The sequence below is a fragment of the Protopterus annectens genome, chromosome 6.part1 (genome assembly GCF_019279795.1).
Source record: "Protopterus annectens isolate FY-2018-M chromosome 6.part1, PAN1.0, whole genome shotgun sequence".
NCBI lineage: Eukaryota > Metazoa > Chordata > Ceratodontiformes > Protopteridae > Protopterus > Protopterus annectens.
The window spans coordinates 492,231,522-492,257,722 of record NC_056738.1 but is presented as its reverse complement, the minus strand read 5'-3'; positions in this window follow the sequence as shown (position 1 = coordinate 492,257,722).

The following is a 26,201-nucleotide window of genomic DNA, read 5'->3' as shown; positions in this document are numbered from 1 at the left end:
CTGGGTAGTTAAGTTGATCACAGGGGCTTTTTCAGTCACAATCCTGGCCATAAGGCAAACATATATACATAAATTGTAATTACCATTTTGGTTGCCTGTTAGTATATTGTTATATACTGAGTGGATATCCAATTGCATATGCACTAATATTGTTATCATATTTGCCAGGGAAATTAATTGACCAATGGTTGTATAATTCCCCATACTTAGAGTACTTTGTGTTGCTAGACACATAGCATTGTCTTCTGCAGACTCCTGTTGATAAGGTACTTGACTGGCTTAGCAATAGCTGTTGCAGCTAGATGTAGAAAGTAAAGTTATTCCTATTTACAGAAGCTGAACCAGCAGGTTTAATTCCAATTGTTAGTATTTTTTTTCCATTTTTCCCTTACAGGTATTTGTTTAAAATTAGCCAGAGTGTAATGATCATCTCTGCTGCTTAATTCATCAGCTGTAGAAGTAACCCTTACCTTTAGTATACAGGACTCTAAATGTCAACTAAGCAGTATTGCAGTTTTTTCAAAGGGGAGGTATCGATAACGCTCTAAAAATTTAGAAAATGTAGCAAATTATCTGTGAAGTATCTCACTGCATCTTCCAAGCAAGGCAGAACTAGAAAAGGCCTCCAATCAACCTTCAGTGCAAGCTATTCAAATGTATTTTTGTTAATGTTTTTGGTGCTTCTGATTCATACTCTCTTAGTTTGTTGATTTGCTGTAAATCTCCAAGCTGCAAAGACCGATGAATGATTACTGAGTAAGCCAGCACATTTCATGCATTGGTATTATCTGGTGACTTCGTGAGAGCTATGCCAAACTGTAATCTGATGCATTTTTAACTGTTATATTGGACAAATAGATGGCTTTCTCAAAGTCAAAGACATTTTGAGAATAAGCACGTGATGTGTAGGATTTGTTCCTCTGAGTGCTGAAGTCACCTAACAGAATGACTTTTACATCTGTATTGCACGGTGCCCAGTCTGACATAACATGTCAGTAAGAAAGACACATCTTTTTGGCCAAATAAATGTGAATAGGATGCTTTCTTAATTTTGTTTGTTTAAATTTGTTAACTGGATAAGTTCAACATGCCTCTTTGTGTGACTGAATGAGGAGCATAGCCTGGTTAAATGACTTGATCTCAGTCACACAGTAAGTACATGGAGACTGGATGAATCAAACCCAAAATTGCATAATAAAGCACACTGGTACCTTATTGCCTTACCCAGCTATACTAAACTGTAAACAGTAGTTTTACTGCCCATGTTTACATTTACCCATATCTAGATCAGCAGGTAGCAACTCTGGCAGGTGAGGTGATTCCACCGTATTTTGCTTCAGTGCAACTGATCGTACACAAAACATGGCTACCCAACAATAACTTAAAATTGCAGTCACTACTTCAGCTAGTGTTCCCAAGTTTTGTCATTTCCTTATCTAACATAAATGGCTTACATCAAATCTTTCTATAGCCAATATATATCGTGCTTATCGACTGAGCCAGAACTGAAACTTGACTGTTTTGTTTTCTTTAATTTATGCCATTCTGGTTTATTTTTTCAAACATTTAGCAAAAAATATGTATGTAGCCCAAAATATGTATTAGAGTATGACAGCAGTAAATTCTCTGGTCCACAGCTAGGATAACTATCACCTGATCCTAACAGTAATAATAACCCAACTGGTATTACTAGTCAGCTTGTGTAGCTCCCAGTGTGCAGCTGCACAGGAAGTAGCCATGAGCAGCCATATTGTGATTCATTGTACCAACATGTGGTACTGAGCAATGAGGTAAAAGGGTGGGAACTGGTGCATGCAAATGAAAATGTAATCCCATGCAAATATATGTGTGTGATTTAATGAGTGCATAATGACAAACAGGAGACACTCTAGTTATATCAGAGGACAATGGCCTGCAAAATATTCAGTCCATTCCTTGATACATTCCTGCTCTTTGTGGATGAGCATGCCTGATGAACGAAAAGCTTTTATGAATTGATGGGTGACAGGATGACAGGTGTGTATGTGTGTGTTTGTGACTGAAATTCTAGAGGATTAGGTGACAACCTGCCATAAAATTATAGGTTCTCCCTGAATGTTACATTATAGTCAGTGTTCACTTATCAGAGAAGACAACAACTGAAGTCAACTATTTTGACATTTAATGTGAATATAAATCATAACAAAAAGACATGTGACAGGAAAAGTAGTTAAATTCCAGAGAAGGAAAACAAGTTATAATTTGTAATTTGTTAGTCTAAATGTTTTTGATTAAATGAAAATTCAATATCTGCAGTAATATCTGGGTCATAGAGTAATATTCATAGTGCCATGCCTCACATATGCATAGCATTAATTTGTGAATAGTACTTTAAATATTCAAGGTGCAAACAGACAGTGCTGTTTTCAGGGCATCTCAGCCCTGAAGCAAAATACTCACAGCAGTTCTGTATATCTGAAGAGACATAAAATGAGTAGAAGCCAGTGTAACTATGTGCAGAATAATTTATATATGTGCGAAGCCACAGCTGATATCAGACATTTTAATCAGAAGGTTGAGTGCATGAGCCTCTGTGGATCTTTTGATATTTTCCACAATAATCTGTGCTTAGCTCAGCACTGCTTGTCCCTAGCTTACCCAAACCGTTATTAGATTTTATCTATTTATTGTAAAGGGTGTCTTTTTATGGACAGCCTATTTTGGCTTTTATAAAGTTGGAAAACAAGAAATAGGAAAGTTGGAATAAGGGACAGAGAAAGTAAGGGAAAGAGAAAAGGAACACATTAAGAGGATTGCGCTGGATAAGGTGAGAGTGGAGAGCAGTATTTTGAGGGAGTGCACAACCTTTATTTAGCATATTTAGCATTTTTTTTCAATAGAGAAAGTCGGGGAAAGGAGTAAGGTTCGGAGATGTAGGAGAGAGGGTTATGGAAGAGTTAAAGAAATTTTAAAGACATAAATATAAATGGTAGACAAGATACAGACAAGATAGACAGAAACACTATGGGATGACATATGGAGGAGATGAGACATGCAGATGGCAAGTAAACAGACCCAAAGGAAAGATTAAGTCACCTGTGAGGCAGCCATCACGATCATAGTCTGCAGGACCTCAATTATTCTCCCCTCCCTGATCTACTTGTAGAGAGACCCTAATGGCACTGGGGTGGAAGTCTTAGTAGTTTAATGGCTGGAGCTGACCAGTTCAGCAAGTGTTGCACCTGCTGGCGGAGACACTGAAATGGGTACAACTCCTCTCTACCACAACTTCAGACAGGTCCTTGATGCTTGATGTGCTGTTTTACCAGACTGCCTCATCGTAGGGGGCCCAAAGGGTGGAGCCACCACTGCCACCTTATGAAGATCTCTCTGAGTGGGCATGAGGTAGTGAACATCCTTCCCACACTGGGAGGAATGTAGCTGAAATGCCCCCAGCTATACCGAACTTGCAGGAAAAAATAACATAAAATTGAGAGAAAAAGAAACCAAATTAGTGAGAGAGAAGGGGAGAAAGACAAGAAATTGACTCAAAATGTTAAAAAGAAATTACATTTATTTTAATTTAAAAAAATTAAGAATTTCATCTTTGAATCAGAAAATACCATTAAGCAATGTTACTACTAAAGGCATAACTGAATTCTGACAAATACTTCTTGATGGTAATTATTACTGCTTCTTATGTCTTATGAATGAATAATTGTTTTAAGTTATGAAATAACACATGATAAGCAATTTGCAATAAAGCATTATAGGAGTAAATTCTGATTTCTTCCAGGCCTATTGAGATACGAGGAAAAAAATAAGCGAAAAAGAATAATGCTTATTCATCCCATATGTATGTGCATTTGGGCTAAATGCAGTGCAATATTTCCATTTTCTGCTGTTTTTATTAATAAAGTTTAATTTCGGTCAACACATCCCACCCTTTCCATATTTCATTTTCTAAATGAGTTGAATATCTTGTTCTGAAGAAGTGCAGGATGTTGCTTTGTAAATGTATGACTGGGCCTTGGGGAAATAGATTTTGTAAAATTATGGCTGTAAACTTGAGAAAGCATCCATCCTGGAAAATCTTTTGTTTTTACCTTTGCTGCAAGAAGGGTATGGTGCTCAAATTTAAGTAATTAATTATAAGCAGTACTGGACATTCCGGAATTGAAGCATTTGGAGGCATAATGGTGGTAGCAGTAGGATGATGGTGACTCATATTGATAAAACTGTTTCTGAAAGATATGGTACCATAGCAACTTCAATAGATAATTAGTTTCAAGAAGGACACATTCCTGCAGGTATTGCTAACAATTTTAAACTGTCCAGTCTAAGGTGCAATAATTTATTGCCATTAATGTTTAGTTATTTGTATGTGTCTCTGTCATTGGCAGTACTTCTGTGGTATTGCAATTATAAATTGTTATTAATATTTCTGTATGTTATTAAGCATGGTCTAAAGTATTGAAGTTTGCATGAATGCAAACCTAATGAAAATTATGCAGTTCAAAACTTTCTACAAAACATTCTCTCCCGGGCTGGGTGTGGTCTCCTGGGGTATGTAGCCATTGCTGAAGTTGAGGAAAGTTCTGGAAATCCCCATGTACATTACTGATACCCGTTTAGATAGTGGTGAACTTTAATTTTAAAATTAATTTGAGGTTTACCATAAGTAATCAGTTAAATTTTATGAATCTATTAATACATAGTTACTACCATAATTAGAATGAAGCAGGCTAACTGAAGTACAGTGTATAAGAAAGACAGCCCCCCGGATTCAGAAAGTCCTACACGGAGTGTTGGAATAGTGTAGGAGCTGCTACATGCAATATGGCCACCAAGCGATCCAGGATCGAGCTCCCAGGACGTGTACGAGCAGTCCTACACTATTCTGGCATGGACACCACTGCTTTATGCTAATTACGTCATTTGCTGGTAAAAACCATGCTAATGAGGTGAATTAGTAATCCAAGAAGCAGGTAGTTGTCTGTGCCTGAACAGTGTACAAAGCAGAAATGTATTCAGCTAGTAGCTGAATACATTTCCGCAAATAAAAAAATGGAAGCATTACAGCTCGAAAGAAAGCATGCATTATAGCTAATAGGCATGCCAATGGCCAACTATATGTCCATTGGCATGAAAAATAATTTAATTTTTATAAAATAAAAGATTTATTTTTTTTGGCAGATCTTGGATGTTTAAGCATAGGGCAGTGGCGCGCAAACGGGATCGTGTCGAAAATAAAAAAAAATGTGAAAAAGCAATTTTAAGGGAAACATTTTTGCCATTATAGTCAATGTCATGCAGAATAAAAACAATACCAGTGAACAGTGGCTGCTAAGGGGAAAGGCTCAGTGTGAGTGCAGTAACTATGGAGTAATGCAATGGGGTATGCAAATGAGTGGAATATTACTGAATCATAAATTTCTTCTAAGCGTCAGACTGCACCTAACCATTGAGGTGCTCTGATACGGTCGTATAAGTATGAGAAGTAAATGACATCAAAAGGGAGTATGTCATGCTTGCTATAAGCACATTGCAGCTCTGTTGGCCGGGTTTGTGCTTAGCTAAGCACAGCTAAGCAAGGGAGTGTGTCTGAGGCCCTAATGTCTTACACCATGAAATGAAGAGCGTGTTTGCATCCAGGGAAGGACAATTCTGCTAAAACGTGTTTAACTTAGCTAAATGGGTTTGCACAGTGCGCACTGCAACTTAAACAGACAAACAAAAAAAATACAGGAAATGGTAGCACTGTGTATATGTAAGCAAGGGGGTGTGTCCGAGGCTGTATACCCTTGCTTACCTTGCCTAAAGGGGTGTGCGAGGCATGCACTGGGATTTAAACCACAAAAATAAACAAATACAGGAAATGGCAAGTGGAACAAGAAAAAAAGGGAAATAGCAGAATAGAGGCACTCAAATACAAGTAATAGAGCTGGCAGGTGGAATGTGTCATACTCAGCCAATCACACAGGCAGCATCTGCAGCACACCACTATAAACTATGCAAACACCTTTCAGTCTGTTTTTTTTCCCACAAACTCTACACCACTGGTGTACACAGATCTGGAAAATTTTACCTGACAAAACTAATGAAATGTTAGGGGCTGCTGTTGCTCTCATACATCAGTATGTGCAAGAGGGTGAGGGTGGTGAAGAGGATGATGCTGACAACTGCCACAGACTTATGATGAGGAGGAGAAGAGTGTTCAGGCTGAGGGTAACCTACCAGGGGCTACATGATCTGGAGATAGTAGAGTGCTACAGGATGGACAGGGATATAATGCAGCAAATTGTGGAGTTGTACAGGCCTCACCTCACATCCAGAACAAACAGAGGGGAACCCATCCCAGTGGATACCAAGGTATGTGTAGCTCTAAGAATACTAGCTACAGGTACTTTCCAAAGACCAACTGGGGATATCATGGGGGTCTCACAGGCATCTTTATCCAGGATACTCCACCAATTCCTGGATCCCATGCGACCACATGCCGAGGAGCACATTAAATTCCCCAGCACCCATGAGGAGCTGACTGGCAATATGCATCTCTTCCACTGTGTAGCAGACTACCTGTAGGTACTGGGTGCCATAGACTGCATGCACATCCACATCAAAGCACCACCTGGTGATTGGAGTAGGGTCTACATAAACCGCAAGGTGTTCCACTCCATCAACTGCCCGGTCATGTGTGATGCCCAGGGCATTATCATTAATGTGTGTGCTGGCTGCTGGCTGCCCAGGAAGCTATCACAACTCCCACATTTGGCATTCCTCACAACTGTATCAGTGATTTGCCGGGGGGACATCCCGTATGGCCATTTAGTGGGGGATGCTGGCTATGCACTGGAGCCATGGATGATAACACCGATCAGAAATGCACACACACCCACCCACACAAGAATGCCATAATGAGGCACAAGCACAAACCAGGATCATTATAAAGCATATGTTTGGGATGCTGAAATAATGGTTCCGATGCCTTGACATATCCAGTGGCACCTTGCAGTACTCTCCAGCCAAATGTGCACACATGTTCATAGTATGTGCCATGCTACACACAATGATCTTGTGGAAACAGCTGCAGCAGGAACAAAATGGGGAAGGGCCACACAGCCCCCCACCATTGCCAAGGCCTCCACAGGCACAGAGTGACTAGGAGAAGGAAAATCCTGAGCCTGCCTCTGTAGGAAGATGGAGACATGCCCAGTATGCCCTGGCCTTGGCAAAGAGGCAACACATAGAACATACACTGACATTGTAGGGCCCCAGGGACTGACCTCTCTCTCTCTATCTCTCTCTCTCTCTCTCTGACTCACACAGACAGTAAAATGGATGCGAAACATCACAACCCCTATACCTTACCATGTCTAGGCAGTGTATTGCATTTATCCAACATAGCCCTCAAGCACCATCCTCACAACAGCAACAGGCACAAGGTAAGCCAGTCTCCGTAACAAAATAAACAAATGGAGTGGAATTTTCTGAAAGCATATCTATGGTATTGATCAAGCATGCAAGGGAATGGAGTGGCTCACTGGGATAGCATCAGACAACTGACAGCTCTGTTGGACAGCAGCATGTGTATCCCCAGTACTGCCCTACCCACACCATGCAGTACCACCCTAGTTGACAAATACCACTGCAGTATATGTGGTGAGCCAAATAACTGGGGGAAGTCATAGGTCACATGCATGGATGTCAAAGTGGGGGTCCCATACCCACCACTGACCCCACACAGCAGATCAGCTGTAAACAACCATACAGAAATGCCTGGCAAAGTCTCCCACATGGCGACAACTGTGAAATCCCCACCTACACAGTTTTACACAATGTTATCACAGCAGTGGCGGTATGGCTTTGAAAGGTAAGACATCTGAAACTACAAATGTCTATGCCAGAACAATCTGATCTGTGGTTGATACTATTATGCCTGTAGTCTGAAAGATAGGGCACACCACTATGCTAAATGGGACCAAAATACTAAGCAAATATCAACACAGTCTCTGCAAATGTGTATTGTATACAGATGTGTACCCCCCATAGTCCCATATAAATGCAGTAACATGTCCCTAGCCTTAAGCAGCATCCAGCCATCAACTAGAGTGATGCCTCAACACAAACAGAAAGCAATCGTCAGTAACACCCACAGTCAACTTACTGGTACCATCCCAGGGTTGTCTACTGCCAGCAGCCTGGGAACATATGCACATCAGAATGCACTGCCTTGCTACAGATGGCCTGCATCTGTTACACCTGGACTACAGGCCTCTGGAAAATGCCTATACCTCATCTACAGGGCCCTGTTAGGGAGTGTCATGGGGTCCATAACACCAACATAACACAGTCTAAAAAAGGCAAAGAAGGGCCATGCTGCTAACTGCTAGGAGAAAACCTGCCAGTGTCAGAGAGCCAGAAATCTGGCCAAAGCCATGAATAATGGGGTGAAGAAGGTCCAAAGGGAAGGACACCTTTGAAATACTGCTCTAATAATGTAATCAAGTTGAAAGAATGATTGTAGTAGCATGGAATGTCTGATGGGTACGAAGTCTGAAACTGCAATATCAACTGTCAGTAATATCTGACTTCAACCCTGAGTGACTTGCAAAAAAACTTTTGCTGGAAAACCACACTTGTTTGGGTAACCAACAAGATATATGAGTCATGGATGTGGACATTCTGTGATACTCTGTACAGTCGATAGGCAGGGCTAGGAGTTCAAACATGGGAATGCACTCACTGCAGGCAGGCCTAACCCTGGAAGATGGTGACATGTCTACACCCACAGAACCCTGGGCCACAGCCATGGGGAGTAACACACCCCTCCCTGATCACTCATCCTATGCAACATCCTGACCCCATGTGGCCATCCAAGCAAAATGAGGTGGGCCATACATATATGTGTGACAAACACACACCTCCTGTCTGATCAAACAGTCTGACACACACAAAACTCTCCAAGTGCAGTCAACCATTGAGGAGAGCCCAATGCAACATACTGGTAGCTATAGGCAAACATATCTGCCCAGGACACCCCCCCCCCACATATCCTCTACTCTACAACTCTATATGGAGTCTGCCTGTCACCCTGATCCTGTCTGACTTATATTATCCAACTGTGGACTGGAAATCAGACCAGGGCATCACATAAATGCACAGAGATTCCACCATTGTAATATATCACCAAGGTGCTGAACCATTTCCACAGCACCAGCAGGCAATTGCTTGTAGGCACACTACTCAATAGGCTGGATAGTGCAAGAATGCATAGTGTTTGGCCCATAAACCTTGTGTGTGCATCATCCATCATGTATTCCTCTGGTAAATCACTGTGATGATCTGAGGAGGTATGTCACCAGGTACTGAAAAAGTACATGACAGTGTCAAATGGCATATATAACAGATGTCTTCTAAAACCAGCCCTGTAACCCTTGCAACCCATACATTACTGAGAGAAATGGTCAGAATCATTGTATGGCCCATTATCCCCACATTTTGATGGCTATCTCCAGATATCCTGCACCAACAGGTTGAGAGGTATGGCCGTAGCACAAAACAAACCAGACTGGAGTACAACAATCCTTGGAATGTAGTCCCACATGTACTATAGAAGGAAATACTGGGCATGCTCATACACTTAGAGAAATGTCAGTTGGATCTAGGAATGAAAAGGCAGTGGTCCACATGGTGTGGTACAGGTGTTGATCTCATCCTCTTGACCAGTCCAGTCTTTGCTGGAGAGTGCATGTTTCCACATTTGGTGATATAGGAGTAACTCTCACTGGTCTAAGTGTTTGGTGTTTAGAGGAGAGGGTTGTCTGTGTACATGAGGCAGTTGCAACAGTGCCTCAGACTAGACAAGTGCACCACGTTAATCGGTGAAAGCACAGAAAACCGTACTTCAATCATGCCAGAGGGGTGGTCATAAGTAGTAAGTACTGGGGCTAATTCCATGATGAACAAGTACTGCTGATGGTTCCCAGGTGTGATACACTTATTGATACAATAACATGTTGAAGTGCAAAGCTATAATGCTATTTGAAGTGCAAGACAGAAAGAACTAGCAAGATCTATGGTAGAAACTGAAGGCAGACTTCCTGTCACCTGTAATACTTTACTTCAACTGTGCAGTTAACAGCACATTTGGCCAGTTGTAAGTCCAGTAAGCTCTATAGCACATGCAGTAACTGTGTAAAACTATAGTACACATAATAGAGAGGCAGGAGTTCTCATTCCAATATTGACAATTGTGTGTGTCTATGAGAGAATCATGCATTGTGTGGGTTATACCATTTTTGACTTCTGTACCTCCCTTTACACTTCCCCTCACTCCAATTTAGAAGTCCTCTTGATGTCATTCACCTTAGAAATACCTTCTGACTAGATGAAATTGTGTAAGCTCTGTGGTGTGTCTGATAACTGTGTAACACTATAGTAGAAATAACTAAGTTGGCAGGAGTTCTGATCCCAATACTGGTAATTGTGTGTTTTGTGTGTGTGAATTGGATACTGTGTGTCTCATGCAATTTTGATTTGTGTTCCACTCATTACACTTCCTCCACCTTACTTTACTACAGCTGTTGTTGTCAATCACCTAAGAAGTACCTTTGGAGAAAGTGGAATTGTGTAAGTTGCATGGCATGTCTGATAACTGTGTAATACCATAATACAAATAACTAGGTAGGCAGGAGTTCTAATCTAAATACTGGCAACTGTTTGTGTTCATAGGTTCATAGGTAGGTACTAGGCTATGGGCTGAAGTAAGCCTAGCCAACAAGGTTCCCTGGCTTATGCCACCCAACAAAGTTATTTTCCTGTGCCCCTGTTGAGTAGAGACACGGAAGTGATCCCCAGGGTGCATTTCCTATTTCTTGAACAGTGCTAATGAGGAACTTTGCTTGACATAGATGGGTAGCTTGTTCCAGAGCATGGGAAGTCTCTGGGACAGGAATCTATCCCTGCAGCATGTCCTGTATATTGTGGTGACAAGGTTTAAGTCCTAGACCTGTAGCTTGGAGGGATTGGGATTTCTTTAGGTGCAGCATGTGCAACAGCTCTAGGTTTGACATAGCTTTGTATGTTAGGCATAGATCACCATGGAGTAGGTGATATGCTACAGAGCAAAGCTGGAGTTTTTTGAGATGGTCAGTGTAGGGCATCTGTTTGAGTCCAGTAATCCTCTTTGTGAGGTACTTCTGTGGCCTTTCCAGCTGCTGCAGATGTCTTGTGAGGTACATTCCAAAAGGGGCATTGTACTCTACAATGGGTCTAATGAGTGTCGAGTAGAGGGGGAACAATGACCTCTTTTTTTCCTGGATAAGAACCCTTTTGTGATGACATGTGAACATAGAAGGATTTCCTGACTACTGTGGCAATGTGATTATCAAGGGAGAGACTACTGTTCACCTTGGTCCCAAGGTCTCTTATCACACATTTGGCGTTACGTAGACTGCCACCTATGTGGTAGCTCATGGGTACAAAATTTTTACCAAAGGGGATGACAATGCACTTTTTGGCACTGAGCTTGAGGCCATGGCTCTGACACCAGGCATCTGTCTCAGTGAGGCTCTTTTGTAGGATGTCCACATCATTTGGGGACTCGACTATGGCTCTTAGCTTGCAGTCATCTGTGAACTTCATTAGCCAAAGGCCTTCTGTGCTAGCCTGTACTTCAGAGAAGTAGATACCAAACAGGAGAGGTCCCAGGTCTGAACCCTGTGGTACTCCACTTATCACTGGTTTGAAGTCAGATTTGGTGTCTGCGACGTTTATAGTGTGGGTTCTGTTGGTGAGCCACTTGTCAGCCCATCTTGTGATGTAGAGATTTATACCTAGTTTAGTGATTTTTAACTATAATTCCAGAATGGGGGGTGGTATTGAAAGCCTTGGTGAGGTCAAGATAGGCTGTATGAACCACCTTACCCTCATCTACGTCTTTGATGACCGCCTCAAAGAAGTCAATCATGTTCAAGAGGCATGATCTGCCTTTCACAAACCCGAACTTGGTGGGGTCTAGAATTTGGAGATTACCAATGTCTTTGTTTATGAGTTCCATGATGATATGTTCCATGGCCTAACAGAACAGGCTTATCAGGCTAATAGGCCGATAGTTCCCGGGATCAGTGGTGGCTCACCCTTTGTGGCATGGGATAACTGTTGCTGGTGTGCCATTCAGTGGGCGCAAAGTCTGATATGAGGCTATGATTGAACATGGTGCTTAGGTGGGGAGCCAGTTCATTCTGAAGTTCGTGTAAAATACAGCCAGAGCTGTTGTCCTGTCCCATGGATGCTGTCATTTTGACTTTAGAGAGTTCAGCTTTTTCCTGCATAGTTGTAATTACAGTGACTCTGCATTCTTCCAGTATAGATATGGGCCCTTTAGGGGGTGTGAGAAGGGTAAAATTAGCACTGAACCTATCTGCCAGGATGTTGACAATATCAGTTGGTTCTGTAATTTCTGTGCCATTGTGCTGTAATGCAGAGCAGATATGGGTGTTGCCATTGAGATTCCTGACATAGCTATAGAATGCTTTGTGGTTTCTAGAATCAGTGGCAATTTTTTCCATAGCTAGCTTTGGAGGATCTTATAAGGGATCTCAGCTTCTTACTGAGGTTGACCAGGGAGCTCCTCTACTCATGTGAGTTTACTCTCTTTTGCAACAGTTTATTCCTTCTGTTGTAGAGTTTGTTTATGGCAGGGGACCACCAGATTGGCTTCCTTTTTTTGGAGGACAGAGTCTCGGTTCTGTCTGGGATAGTATGATCCATGCACTCATGTAAGTGCTTATAGAGTGCATTTGTGTAGGATTCAGCAGTTGTAACTGTATTGTCCATCTGCATGGGTGTCATGAAGTTCGCCACCTCTGTCTTAAGAAGCATGAAGTTGGCTTTGGAGACATTTTTCACCATGGTTTCCTTAATGGGGGGTGGGGGCATGATGTGGATATCTAGGGTGATTAGCTTATGGTCGGATCTGACCAACGAGTAGTTGACTTCAGGTGTGGAACACCAGTCACTCATGTTGGAAATAACTAGGTCTAGGATATTGTTGCCTCTGGTGGGGGTGTGGATAAGTTGATCCAGGGCATTGGAATTTATGAATTCCAGAAAGCGCTGAGTGAAGGAGTTGGTACATGAGTAGTTTACCCAGTTAATGGTGGGGTAGTTGAAATCGCTCATTATTAAGGTGTTTGGTTGAAACCTAATATTTTCCACTATATCAAGAAAAGAGGAGTGGGAATCCTGGGGCATGGTGGGAGATCTGTAGCAAGCTACAATTTGCATTGCAGTTTTTCCCAGAGTTAGTTGCACTTGGATAACCTTGGATGAATTATGCTGAGCAACTAGCCTGGAGGTGTGGATATCCTTAATGAATATGGACACACCTCCACCTTTGGTGTTCTGGTCTAGGTTAGGTGGCTGAAAAGTCTGTGAGAGTCATATACTATGAAGGTTATACCATTTTGAGTTGTGTAACACCATACTCATCCTAATTTAGTAGTCCTGTTTATGTAATTCCCCTTACAAGTACCTTTGGAGGAGGTGAAATTGTGTAAGCTCTGTGGTGCACCTGATCACTGCGTAACACTATAGTAGATATAAATAGATAGGTAGGAGTTCTGATCTGAATGTGTGTGTGTGTGTGTGTGTGTGTGTGTGTGTGTGTGTGTGTGTGTGTGTGTGTGTGTGTGTGTGTACGTGCATGAAATACCATTTTGATGCATGTACCATACATGGCAGGTGACCACCTCCTGATGCCATTAATTTATATAGTGTGGTAATGGCATCTGCCTCACATGCAGCAAGGAAAACCATTGTACAGGCCATACCAGTTCTCTGAACAGATGAGTCTGGAATATCCAGATGGTTGGAACCTATTAGTGCTCTGTCTGCCTTATCAATGCCAATATATGTGATATAGTTGCCAAATAGGCCACAGTGAGTGTACTGACACATATGGCAGCATCAGATATCATACCTGACTGAAACATCATACTGATACAATGTCTGCTACCCTCATACTTGTCCAGGCTTGTAGGTGCAATACATGAGTCCAGATGCTTGGTTTTACAAGTGAATTTTTCATGTCATGGGTCACATTAAAGATTGGCAAAGGTGTGGACTGACATAGTGTGGTCACAATCAGTATATTTCAGAAACAAATGGCATCTTAACAGGTGTGTGTATACATTTTATATCCACTGTATAGCAGTAATGTTTCACACATGTCTCTACTGTAGTCAGTTTGCCCAACACATTTTGCTGGTGTTTGTCCAGACGTCTTGCACTGACAGGTTGTGAGGATTGCTACAGGACTGTTACATTCTCTTCAGATAGGCCCTTGTGGTGACCACTCTGATGCAATACAATTAACCCCACCACAAGTGAACATACACATGAAGCAATATGGCTATTAGTCATAGTTGTGTGCATGGTAACTTGCATGCCCTCCACATGCCTGGGGTATTGCCAAAGCACAACTGAACAATTCCATACCCACCATCTTCAGGCTGCTGTCCCATATGTAGACCAGAGTGACCTATGTAGTTGTGAGAGAGTGGTATTGTCAGCAGACTCACATGCGCCCTTGGAAAAGGATGGCTGCAGCATGTCTGCAGATCTACAGTACAACACCCAGTACTACACATTTTGCTGTCCGTCACCATAGATTTGCACTTCTGTGCATTAGAAATCCACATCCACAACTGCAATTTGACCTGGCACATGCATGTAGATACTGTATAGATGCAAGTATGTCTCATACAGTAGTCTACTAATCCCCACTGGGACGTTACCTGCAAGCTCCTTGTCCATTGTGTATGTGCCACCCACTTCCAGCAAGTGGGGCATTGTACCCTGTTGTTGTACTGTGATGGGTGACCCAAGCTTGGCAAGGAGCTCCTAATTTGGTGTCAGTGGGGGTTGCATGGCTGGGCTCCCACCTGTGGTTGTGGGGTCCCTGGCCACGGCAGCAGGCCTTTGTCAGGCATGGTGTATGAGGTTGGTGGCATGATATCTCACCTGCTCATATGTATGTGTGTGCAGGCCCACCTAATTTACCCTGCAGACAGGGTAATCCCACAGAGTGGTCCTCTTCCGCAGATGTTGCTGGCTTCAACCCAACAGTACTGTGTGGTTCTGTATTATGGCTTCCATTATCAGGTTGCATTCCTCTGGTGAAAAGGTCTCCCGCCGGTGATGTGACATTGCACCTGGTAGACACTAACAGGGAAACACATCACAGCACCCCATACATTCGGCAACATTATGTCCAGTACCTGCACATGTACCTTGAATACCAGTAGCCAACACTCACAACCTTACCAGTAGCCATTACTCACAACCACAGCATACCCCTGTAATCTATCAGCACAGTATCAGCTTGCATTGCACTCCTGGTCCTGATGAGTCACATTGCCCGCAGTGAGGGCAAGTTATTTACATAATCTGTCATTCCTCATTCAGGTCTGTGTAAATGGATGACATTAGCCATCCTTCATGCGGATGGTGTGTGGATGGTGCTGTGGCTTGGTGTGACTACAGTGTGTAATGCAGCTGGGAGCACATGCCTGAGTTCATTACAGACAGGGATGATATGACATCCCATGGATACTTACATGTGTTGCCTTTCAGTAGGCAATATGTACTTGCTCTCTTGTGATGAGGGGAGGGGAGTGGGTGCAGTACATATACACCTATAGTGATGCTGAGCCAGCTATGTGTGTATAAGATTTGATTGACTGCCATTACATGTTGGGTTGGTATGTTGCCTCCGAGACTGCAGACATACGGGAAGATGACCTTGTGATTGTCCCTGGTGGATGTCTCCAATTTGTACTCATAGATGGCCTTACAGTAATCCACCTGTGACCTTATATGCTTGTTCAGACAATAGCTGACTTGATGCCAGGTTTGTTCCTGCCCCTATTTTGCCCTGTACAGCCACTATTTGGATCAAAAGTGTGTTTTTTGTAATGCTGCTGTCTGGTAAAAGGGATTACTCTATGTTGGTGGAGGCAGGTATGACAAATAAGGTATTGCTGAGTCCATACAGCCATTTATGTGTTCAATCAATTGTTTGTAGTGGGCATCACCACAAAATCATAACACAGTTGGACACCTCTCCAATTTAGTCATGATAATCATGCTTACTGTACTAATCATGGCTGTGTCAGGGCAATTCAACAACCAGTTGCTATAGAAATGTCACATTTTTTGGTGCACAGTAACTAAGATTATACATGTGTACAACATGCACAGCTGTTTTAACTGATATTTTGGATCCCATGTCTGTTTTCATGGTGTGGGCACATACACCTACTCATACTGACATAAATACCTCACATACATATCTGTTCTATGTCAGTATGGCACACTAAATTCAAACTCTTGCTGTGCAGTCATCTCTCTCAATCTGTTACAGCAAGACATCTGTAAGATGCCATGCATACATGGGTGCAATAGGACAAAATCAGTGACAGTGTCTCAATATTGCTGTAACATACTTGAGTCATTCAATAGCACAGTAACCTTTGCACTGACAGGCAGCCTCTGGAGGATGTCCAACAGTCATATGGCAGGAAGAGAGGGGAAAGGCTAAGAGGGTAGTATTGAGGGTAAGAATTGTTAATGTTGGCAGTATGAGTGGTATAGGGACCAAACTAGCTGATATGATGGCCAGGGGATGGTTGATATATTTTGTGTGTGCAAGAGACCACATGGAAGGGGATCATGGCTGAGTGTATGGTAGGCAGATCACAATTGTGCTATCAAGGTGTAAACTGGAGGTGGAGGCGGGTAGGGCTTCAGCTGAAGGAATAGTACGCCAAAAGTTTTTTTTGGAGGATGACATAAGTGTCTGATAGAGTGATGTTTCTGAAGCTGTAAGCTGATGGTGTAATGATGACTGTTGTTAGTGCATATGCTATGCAAGTTAGTTGTGCAATGGATGAGAAAGAGAAATGTGATGTCAGTTGGATGACATGGTGATGACAGTACCCAAGGGTGACAGACTAGTCATTGCAGCAGATGTCAATGGGCATGTTGTTGAAGAGGACTGAGGGGATGGGGAATTGAAGGGTATGCATGGTGTTAAAAGGAGTAAAGATGGTGAGATGGGAGTGGAGTCTGCAAAAAGGATGGACATGGCTGTGGTGAATATGCACTATAACATGAGGGAGGGGCATAGGGTGACATACAAGAGTGAAGTAAGATGCATACAGGTGGAATATATCCAATGTAAGGGGGCCACTTTGAAGGAGATTGGAGACTGTAAAGTGGTGACAGGGGAAAGTGTATTTAGGCAGCAGAGAATGTTGGTATGTCAGATGATGTTGGTGATCGAGATGAGGAGGAGTGTGGGGGAAGCACCAAGGATCAAATGGTGTGAATTGACAAAGTGTGCTTGTAAGGTGGAGTTCAGGGAAGACTTGAGACAGGCACTGGGTGGCAGTGACAGTCTAACGAATATCTGGTTAAGTACAGCAGAGCTGGTAAGGGAGACAGCTAGATGGGTGCTTGGGGTGACATGTGGATGGAGGAAGCAGTACAAGGGCACCTGTTTTTGGACTGAAGAAGTACTAGACAGTATACAGAGACAGAGGTTGGGGAAGAAGAAGTAAGATTGTCAGAGAGATGCGGAAAGTAGGCAGGAGTATGAGGAGATGATGTGCATGGCAAAGAGAGAGGTAGCAAAGGCTGAGGATGGGCATATGAAGAGTTCAATGACAGGTTGAACACTAAGGAGGGCTGAAAGGAATTGTACCGATTGGCTGGACAGATGATCTGAGCTAGGAAAGATGTGCAGCAGATAAGGGTGATAAAGGATGATGAGGTATATGTACTCAAAAAAGAAGAGAGTGTGTTGAGCACATGGACAGTGTACTTTGAGAGACTGATGAATGAAGAGAATGGCACAGAAAAGATTGGATGATGTGGGTATGGTGAATCAGGAAGTGCAATGGCTTAACAAGGAGGATGTAAGGATAGCTGTAGAGAGGATGAATACTGGAAAGCCTGTTGGTCCACATTACACACCTGTGGAAGCATGGGATTGTTTAGGGAAAATGGCAGTGGTGTGTTAGCCAGAATGTTTACTGATATCTTGGCGAGTGTGAGGTTGCATGAGGAGTGGAGAGAAAGTGCTTGGGTATGGTGTTAAGAATGAGATTGATGTGCAGAGCTGTGATTGATAACATTGACCAGTCACAGCATGAACTTATGGGTAAGAGTAGTGGAAGCTAGGTCATGCAGGGAGGTGAGGAGTACTGGTCAGCAGTATGGTTTCTTGTGTGGAAAGGGAACCACCGATGTAATGTTACTGGTGGAATACAGGGAAGGTCAGGAGTTGCTCTGTGTCCCTCTGGACTTACAGAAAACATATGGCAGGGTACCTAGCCAGGAATTGTGGTATTGTATGATGAAGTCATGAGTGGAAGAGATATATGTAAGAGTGGTACAGGATATGTACAAGGGTGGTGTGACAGCACTGAGGTCTGCATTAGGATTGAGGGATGTGTTTAAGGTGGAGGTGGGATGACATCAGGGATCAGCTGTGAGCTGTTTATGATTTGCAATGGTGATGGACAGGTTGACAGACAAGATCATAGGGGAATCCCCGTTGACTGTTGTTTGCAGATGACATTGTGATCTGTACTGAGAGTAGGGGACAGTTTTTGGAGACACAGGAGATGTGGACATATGCTCTAGAGAGGAGAGGAATGAAGGTCGGCAGCATTAGGACAGAATATCTGTGTATGAATGAGAAGGAGGATAGTGAAATGTTGAGTATGCATGGGGTACAGTTGGCAAAGGTGGATGTGTTCAAATGATTGGGATCAACATTTCAGAGTAATGAGGACTATGGACGAAAGGTGAAGAAGGGAGTACAGGCAGGATGGAGAGGGCGGAGAATAGTGTATGGATTGATATGTGACAGACGAGTACTAGTAAACGTGACATGTAAGGTCTACAAGAGGATAGTAAGACCACCTATGTTATATGGGTTGGAAACAGTGGCAGTGAGAAAAAGGCAGGAGTCAGAGCTGCACATGGCAGAGTTACGGATGTTATGATTTGAACTGGATGTGACACTAGTGCACAGGTTTAGCAATGTGTATATGACAGGCTCAGGCCATGCTGGTGGATATGAGACAATGTTGGAGAGGCAGCATTACATCAGTATGGACATGAACTGAGGAGTGGTGATGAGTATATTGGGAAAAGGATGGTAAGGATGTAGTTCCCAGGTAAGAGGAAGAGAGGAAGGCCTCAGATAAGGTTTGTGGATGTGGTGAGAGAGGACATGCAGGTGTTTGGTGTGAGAGCTCAAGATTCAGAGGACAGGCAGAAATGGCAGCAGATGATCCACTGTGACAATGCCGAATGGAAAAAGACAGAGGACAATGAAGGGGGGTGTTGTAATGTCAGTCTTCACAGATTTGGTAAAGAATTGACAGACATAACATAACTCTATAGGTAAATGATTACACATATGAGGCACACATATGGTCAGTGTGCATAACACTGAACAGTTGAATGGTATGAGCTCAGTATATAACATGCATTTCAACACAAACATCTGCAGCAGTACATTACTCTGCACATGCTCTGTATATTTGTCTTATATTTACAAGACAAAATGTGTATCATAGTTATATGCACAGGTAATATATGGATATGTACGACATCCCAGTAGCTGGCCTAGTCACCACAGACAGAGTCGCATGTTCTAGCCATCAGTGCTGCTCAGCAGTACATCAGTACAGCAAGATTTGATGAGACATATGCTTTCAAACCTCTAATTTCCATTGTTACAGACCACCTAATGAATTCAATTACATGCTTACGTGTTTCACATACTCTTCTCTTTTTTCTGGAATTTTCACAGATGTATCCTTTTTTTTATTTCTCACACTACTTCAGTTTTTCACTGATGGACTGTCTATGATAGAGGTGGTTTGAATAGATGGCAGCTCGTCTTTTGTAGGTAATGCTCATGACCATGTGATGGTCTGAGCACCAATTGATGCTCCCCAGTTGCTGACTGCATGCAGAGCAGCTGTGTAGTTATTCCAATAGCCAATGTCATGGCAACACACTCCTATAATTGAGTACTCCATGTGGGTATTGGCCCTTTCCCTTACCTGTGAGGAAGAGATCCTGGAGGTGTGTGAGCTAATACCTCTTAGAACAAGACCTGTGGAGACAGGCTAATTAAATGGTGGAGAAGATTCAAGACTTAGGAGCAGAATTTGAGTATTGCTGTTATATGTTTTGATTGACGCTTGTTTAACAGCATTTGTCTGAACATGCTACTTCTGCATGGGTTTCAGTCTGACAAAGTTATGTGCCTGCATAGCTCTCAACTGTAGGGCTATCCACATAATGGCCAGAGGTTTGCCTGTTATGTTTGGTCTGTTTCCCAGACAGGTGTTGTCTTTGGCAAATCAGTAGCATACTCTGGTGATTGCAATCAGTAAATGCTAACATCCAATTGTGTTACAGACCTTATATCCCTCAGAAATGATATGTTGCAACAAATCCTGTAACACCAGCAATTTTCTCAGTGTATAACAGCAATATTTCAAGTATGGCCATGTTTTTGGGCCTCTATTCCAAATTATGTCAGGCTTTGTACAGATGCCAAACAGTAGGAGGTTAATAGCTAGAGTCTACCATTATTTTGTTCTGTCATTCCTGCTGAGGGGAAAGGGTAGACAACACGTGAGACTCTGTACATTCAAGAGGTGGTATATGAACAATGCTCTTAGATGCCCTTGTAACATATTTTATGTGGTGGAGAATAACAAGTGTTTTAAAACTAGGCTGTTAGAACACGTGAGACATATTACTAATGAGAAAGAAGACAGCTCTATGGCTGTACATTTTAATAATTCTCACCATGGGTGTACTAGTCATGAAAGAACAGTTGTTATGTACAGAATCTGTTTAAATTCTTAAATGTGATACACTATCCCCTGGGGTTAAATGAGTAGTGTAATTGGAGGCTTTATATATACATGTAATTAAGTGTAGTGGGTTACAAGGTACTGCTTTGGAAAAAGTTTTTTCTCAGTTTTGATCAAACAGTCATAAAAGAACAATTGCTATGTACAGAATCAATGTATGTTTTTAAATGTGATACTTTATCCCCTAGGGGGTTGAAGGAGGATTGTAATTGGAGGCTGTATATTTAAATGTACTTAAGTGTTAATTGCATCTTCTAATTAAGGGAAGTATTTCTTGTAATGTGTTACTCCTTGAAGGCTTTGGCAAAGACATAAAAGTAAAATGAACTTGTGTGAAGTACTGGCTGTTTGTATATTTGTTTACTATCTTCACTCACTGTAGTTATTTTGCTAAGAGGTCACTGTATATGTCTGGCCATTGTGTATGGCCTATCATGAGTTTGTAGTAGCGTACTGTTCACTTATTATTTGGACTGGAAGGAGAAGCAGATGTGAGTGTCATGGGTCCTTTCGTATCCAATTGTGCATGCTGCCCCAGTTATGGGTGGTCTATCAGCAGCATATGTTTGTATGGGCATTTAGAGACATGTATGCATATATATATATATATATATATATATATATATATATATATATATATATATGTATATGTATGTATATATATGTGTTATATATATATATATTATCTATATATATGTGTGTATGTGTGTGTGTGTGTGTGTGTGTGTGTGTGTGTGTGTGTATTTTATGTGTATATATATATATATATATATATATATATATATATATATATATATATATATATACACATATATACACGTCAGTATTTCTTGGTAATACATCTATCTATATATTGTTATACATATATATGTATTTCCACACATATCTATCTCTCTATATATGTAAACATTTTTTTTCATGTATATATTTGTAGATAACAATCATTCCTCATTGCACAGTGTCTTTCCTATTGTAAACTGACTCTACTGCATGATATGTTGTAAAACACATCCTGACATCTCACAGCTAAGATTGTCTAGTAGTAAATTGCTATGACTCTGGTGTAGAGCATCCCGGGCTCAAGACTGAGCATAGCTGGCTATTTTGTTGCTAGCCAGAAGCTGGGCAGCTGGATATAGAGTGATTAAGGCACTTTTAAGCAGTTGTAAGGGAGTTTGCGAGAGTTTGCACAGAGCTAAGTGATGCTGACAGTGAACTATGCTTACACACAGTTAGCCCTAAAAGTGCTTAACACGAGTTAGCTTCACTTAGCACCATGCAAACACACTTACTCCTGCTTACTACTCCTTAAATCCACTTACCCCATGCTAATTTCTTTAAAAGAAAAGAAAAAAGGGGTGATAGGAAAGTGGTGAAAAAAGGGAGCATGCAGAGGGAAAAACAATATAAAAGATGGATAGGGATATGCAGGATGGATATAGGGAAGGTCCATAGCTGTCCATTTCTTCTACAGCAACAGCTGTGCATATATACAGAATTTGGAGGTAAATTTGGACACTCAAACCCTGAGAGAGAGGTGAGAACAACATTAATGTGTTGTGAAGTCAGTTAGACCAGATTACATGTGTCCTGTGGACACGTTTGTGAAATGGACAGCTATGTATGGGATGAGATTTTTTTGTGGGAACAGATTGCCCTTTTGTTTTTTTAAGGTGAGAGTAGGATATTAGGAAAGGATAGTAGATATATTTGGGGAGGTAGGTTGGGTAGGGAGACAGACAAGACAGACAAGACATCAGACAGGGGCAGTATATAACACATGTGGGGGGGTAAACACCTTGGATGGGGAGGGGTGGCTGGGAATCGGACACCCACAAGCCCACAAATGTTTACAATGGGAATGAGGTCCCCACCCATGGGCAGTCACCATTGCACCTTTACGGCCCCATAGGTGACTGTGCTGGGGGCTCAGCAAGAGGAGCGGGCTGACCCTCTAGATGTGCCATGCAGCCCTCAAGCTGGTGTAGCAGATCTCCAAACCACCTTTCAAAGCTCACTACCCACCAATCCCCGGACCTGGCTTCAGGTGACAGGATGGTGTCTGTGCCCACACCCAGGGGGAGATAAAACCCATCCTCTAAGGCAGTTCCACCCGAAGGTGGTGCAGGACCAGCGGACGAGGAAGTCTCAGGTTTAGTCCTAGATGTACTGGGGCATGGTGCCATGGCCAGTTGACATGGGACAGGCAGATCCACTGGGATTGGCCTTCCCAGATGTGCTATGGTATTGCAGTTTTACAGCATATTTTGGTTAGTCATGAAAAAACACATTTCAGGATTAGTTATAACAGCATGCATAGGTATTCCCATTAACTCAAAACAACAGATTTGGAACAGTTACATAGCAAACAGAACACATGCATATATGGAACCACAGTGGGCATTATAACGGCATGCAGGTTACATTGATAGTAACACACCACCAATGATAGTATTTGAACAGGGAATATTAACAGAAAAACATTTCAATATTTGTAGAACAATAGGACACATGTCCCAACAGTAGGTTTGGTGGAAAACATACCCATTGATTTATGTGTTTAGATTACTGGTGCAGATAAGTTGGGGGAGAGAGAGAGAGATGTCAATTAACAACTGTATATGCTTGAAGTGCTCACAACTTTAATGATCATTGCTCTAATCATTACTCTACAGGTATTACCTCACTTTACAACAACCTATGGCTTTGGGTTGGGCAGTGGTATGTTTGTACACAGTGTATAATTACAGCCTTCTTATAGCTACTTTATATCTTTTCTTACCTGGCAGACCTGTGGAGAACATTTCTGTTAACACTACCTGACTGTTTCTACCCATATTCACATAGTCAAGGTTACATATGGGCACTCATACTGTGTGTGTGTGTTACTGCCATACTCTGTCTTGATTTCTATTGGTCACCCTTGTTGTTGGCAGCAGTGACCACTAGCTGTGACAGTGTGACACTTGAGGAACATTTCTTGGGGGAGACTACCTGGTGTATGTCCTTATCTTGCTGTCATTTGCAGCCTTGGGGTTGGACAGTGGGTGTTGGACACAGTATAACTAGAGCCTTCTTATAGCTACTTTATACCTTTTCTTACCTGGCAGACCTGTGGAGGAAATTTCTAACACTACCTGACTGTTTCTACACATATTCACAAAATCCTGGGTGAAATTATGCATACAGCTTACTACCACTCCCAGGACTTGAACCACGCCTGTTTGTGCCAAATATATAATGCTTGTGTTTTATCAGAATGAGCTATTGAGAATAGCTGTCTCTTATATGACTGTTTTCTGTCTTATACTCTCTTGGTTGTACACTCTGAAGTTGTAATTCTGACATTCATGCATAGCACATATGTCTTGTATAGCACTGTGTATAAAACACTGGTTAACACAACATTACTATTCAGATATCAGATCTTGGTGCATGCAATATTTCATGTAGTTAATCTCCTGTTTTATAACTCCACAATCTTTGTCAGATGAGCCTTTATTGTTTAATGCTTTCAGAGCTATAGTTGCTATGCATAAACTGTACACATTTTATTTCATACAATACCAAAGTAAACACAACCAGTCTGGGGTTTTGACTTTTATTGACAAGTACTTACAATTTTATTGATATATGACCTGTATTTCAGTATTACTCTCCCACGAGCTTGTTTATTCAGTACAGACCATACCCATTTTTAAATACTGCAAGGTGACATAATACTCAGTTTTATTTATTTGCCCTGAATACTACAAGCTAGATTGTTACTCACCAGCATCATGATGCAGCCTTAGCAGCCTGCTGGCATGGGCATCCAAGTTGGCAGCCCTCTCATCTGCAGCTGTACAGGTGATAAGAAAAACATTTATGAATACCTATCCATGACATACACAGGCTGAACTTTGAAAAACAGTTATTGTGACTGATACTTACACACGCCTGGAGCATTCCCCACCTAGGGCATCTTGGACCCACTGGTCCAAGAGTTCCCTCTTCCTCTGCTTCAAGTCGTCAAAGTGGTGCCAGACCTGCTCACTAGTTCAAGGATGCCAGTGGCACTGGTAAGATCATAGGTGAGATGTTCCCAGGCCTTCACATTGTATTGGGAGCCCTGGTACTGGTCCTGCAGCAGTCTCATGTCATGGTTTTCTACAAGGAGTCCGACCACGACCCTGGGCTCCTGAATGCCCCAGTGCTGCGCCCGAAAGCACACACCTTCACCAACACCAACCATAGTGCCTACAGTGGGGAACTACAACTGGTTATGAGCTGTATTCCTGCCTGTGAGGTTTAAATAGGGCTGATTTCCTGCCCTTTACCATGATTGGACAGTTTTGAATATGCTGAGCTAAGCTAAGTGCTGGGCAAACCTGCTTAACATAGGTAAGCATTGCTTAAAGGGATAAATGCTAAGCCCTGCTTACTAGTGCACAAATCCTCTTAGCTATGCTAATTCTTGCTAAGCATACATTTTTCAACAGTGCTTACTTCAGCTAAGCACAACTGAGCTCAGTTTAGCATTGCTCAGCTGTTACTTTATCATTAGTATTATTACTTATTATGATTATTATTATTATTACTCTCATTTTATGTACTTTCATTACATTACATTATTTTATGGCTATACTGTCTGGGACACTCGTGTTTATGTGGGGGTTTCACATCTGTACTACACTGACACCTTAAATTTGGACCTGATACACTACCCTGGTCAACAAATGTGTAATACTCACTACCTATTTATAAAAAAATATATTTTAGCCATGTTTCACATATGAAAATGAATGGACTGCTTTGAGGCTTAAACTATGACTGACTATATGTTAAGTGAATGCTCTAACTACTACACTATTCCACTTTCACTGTTTTGGCTGTATGTTTCTATTTAACTCCTTTAGATATTTAAACTCTGCTATGCAAAGATGTGCAATGAGCACACCTGCTCAGCTACACTTAAACTTTATTGGGAACAGAAAAAAAATATTTAACTTTGTGTTCTATTTTTATTTTACTTTAGGGGTATGTACATTGCTTTCTGCCTGTTAGGGCAGGACATCTGGACAAAGTATGACATGATGGGGGGAGAAATAGGGACAGATTTTAAATATTGCTCTGGCCAAATTAGAAAATTGATAGGATGACATGCTTTGCATTGCCATGACTTTTCTGAAGGGTACAATGTCTGAAACTGCATTGCCTGCCATTATTTTCCAATTTCACTCTTTAATGATTTTCCACTATTTTGCC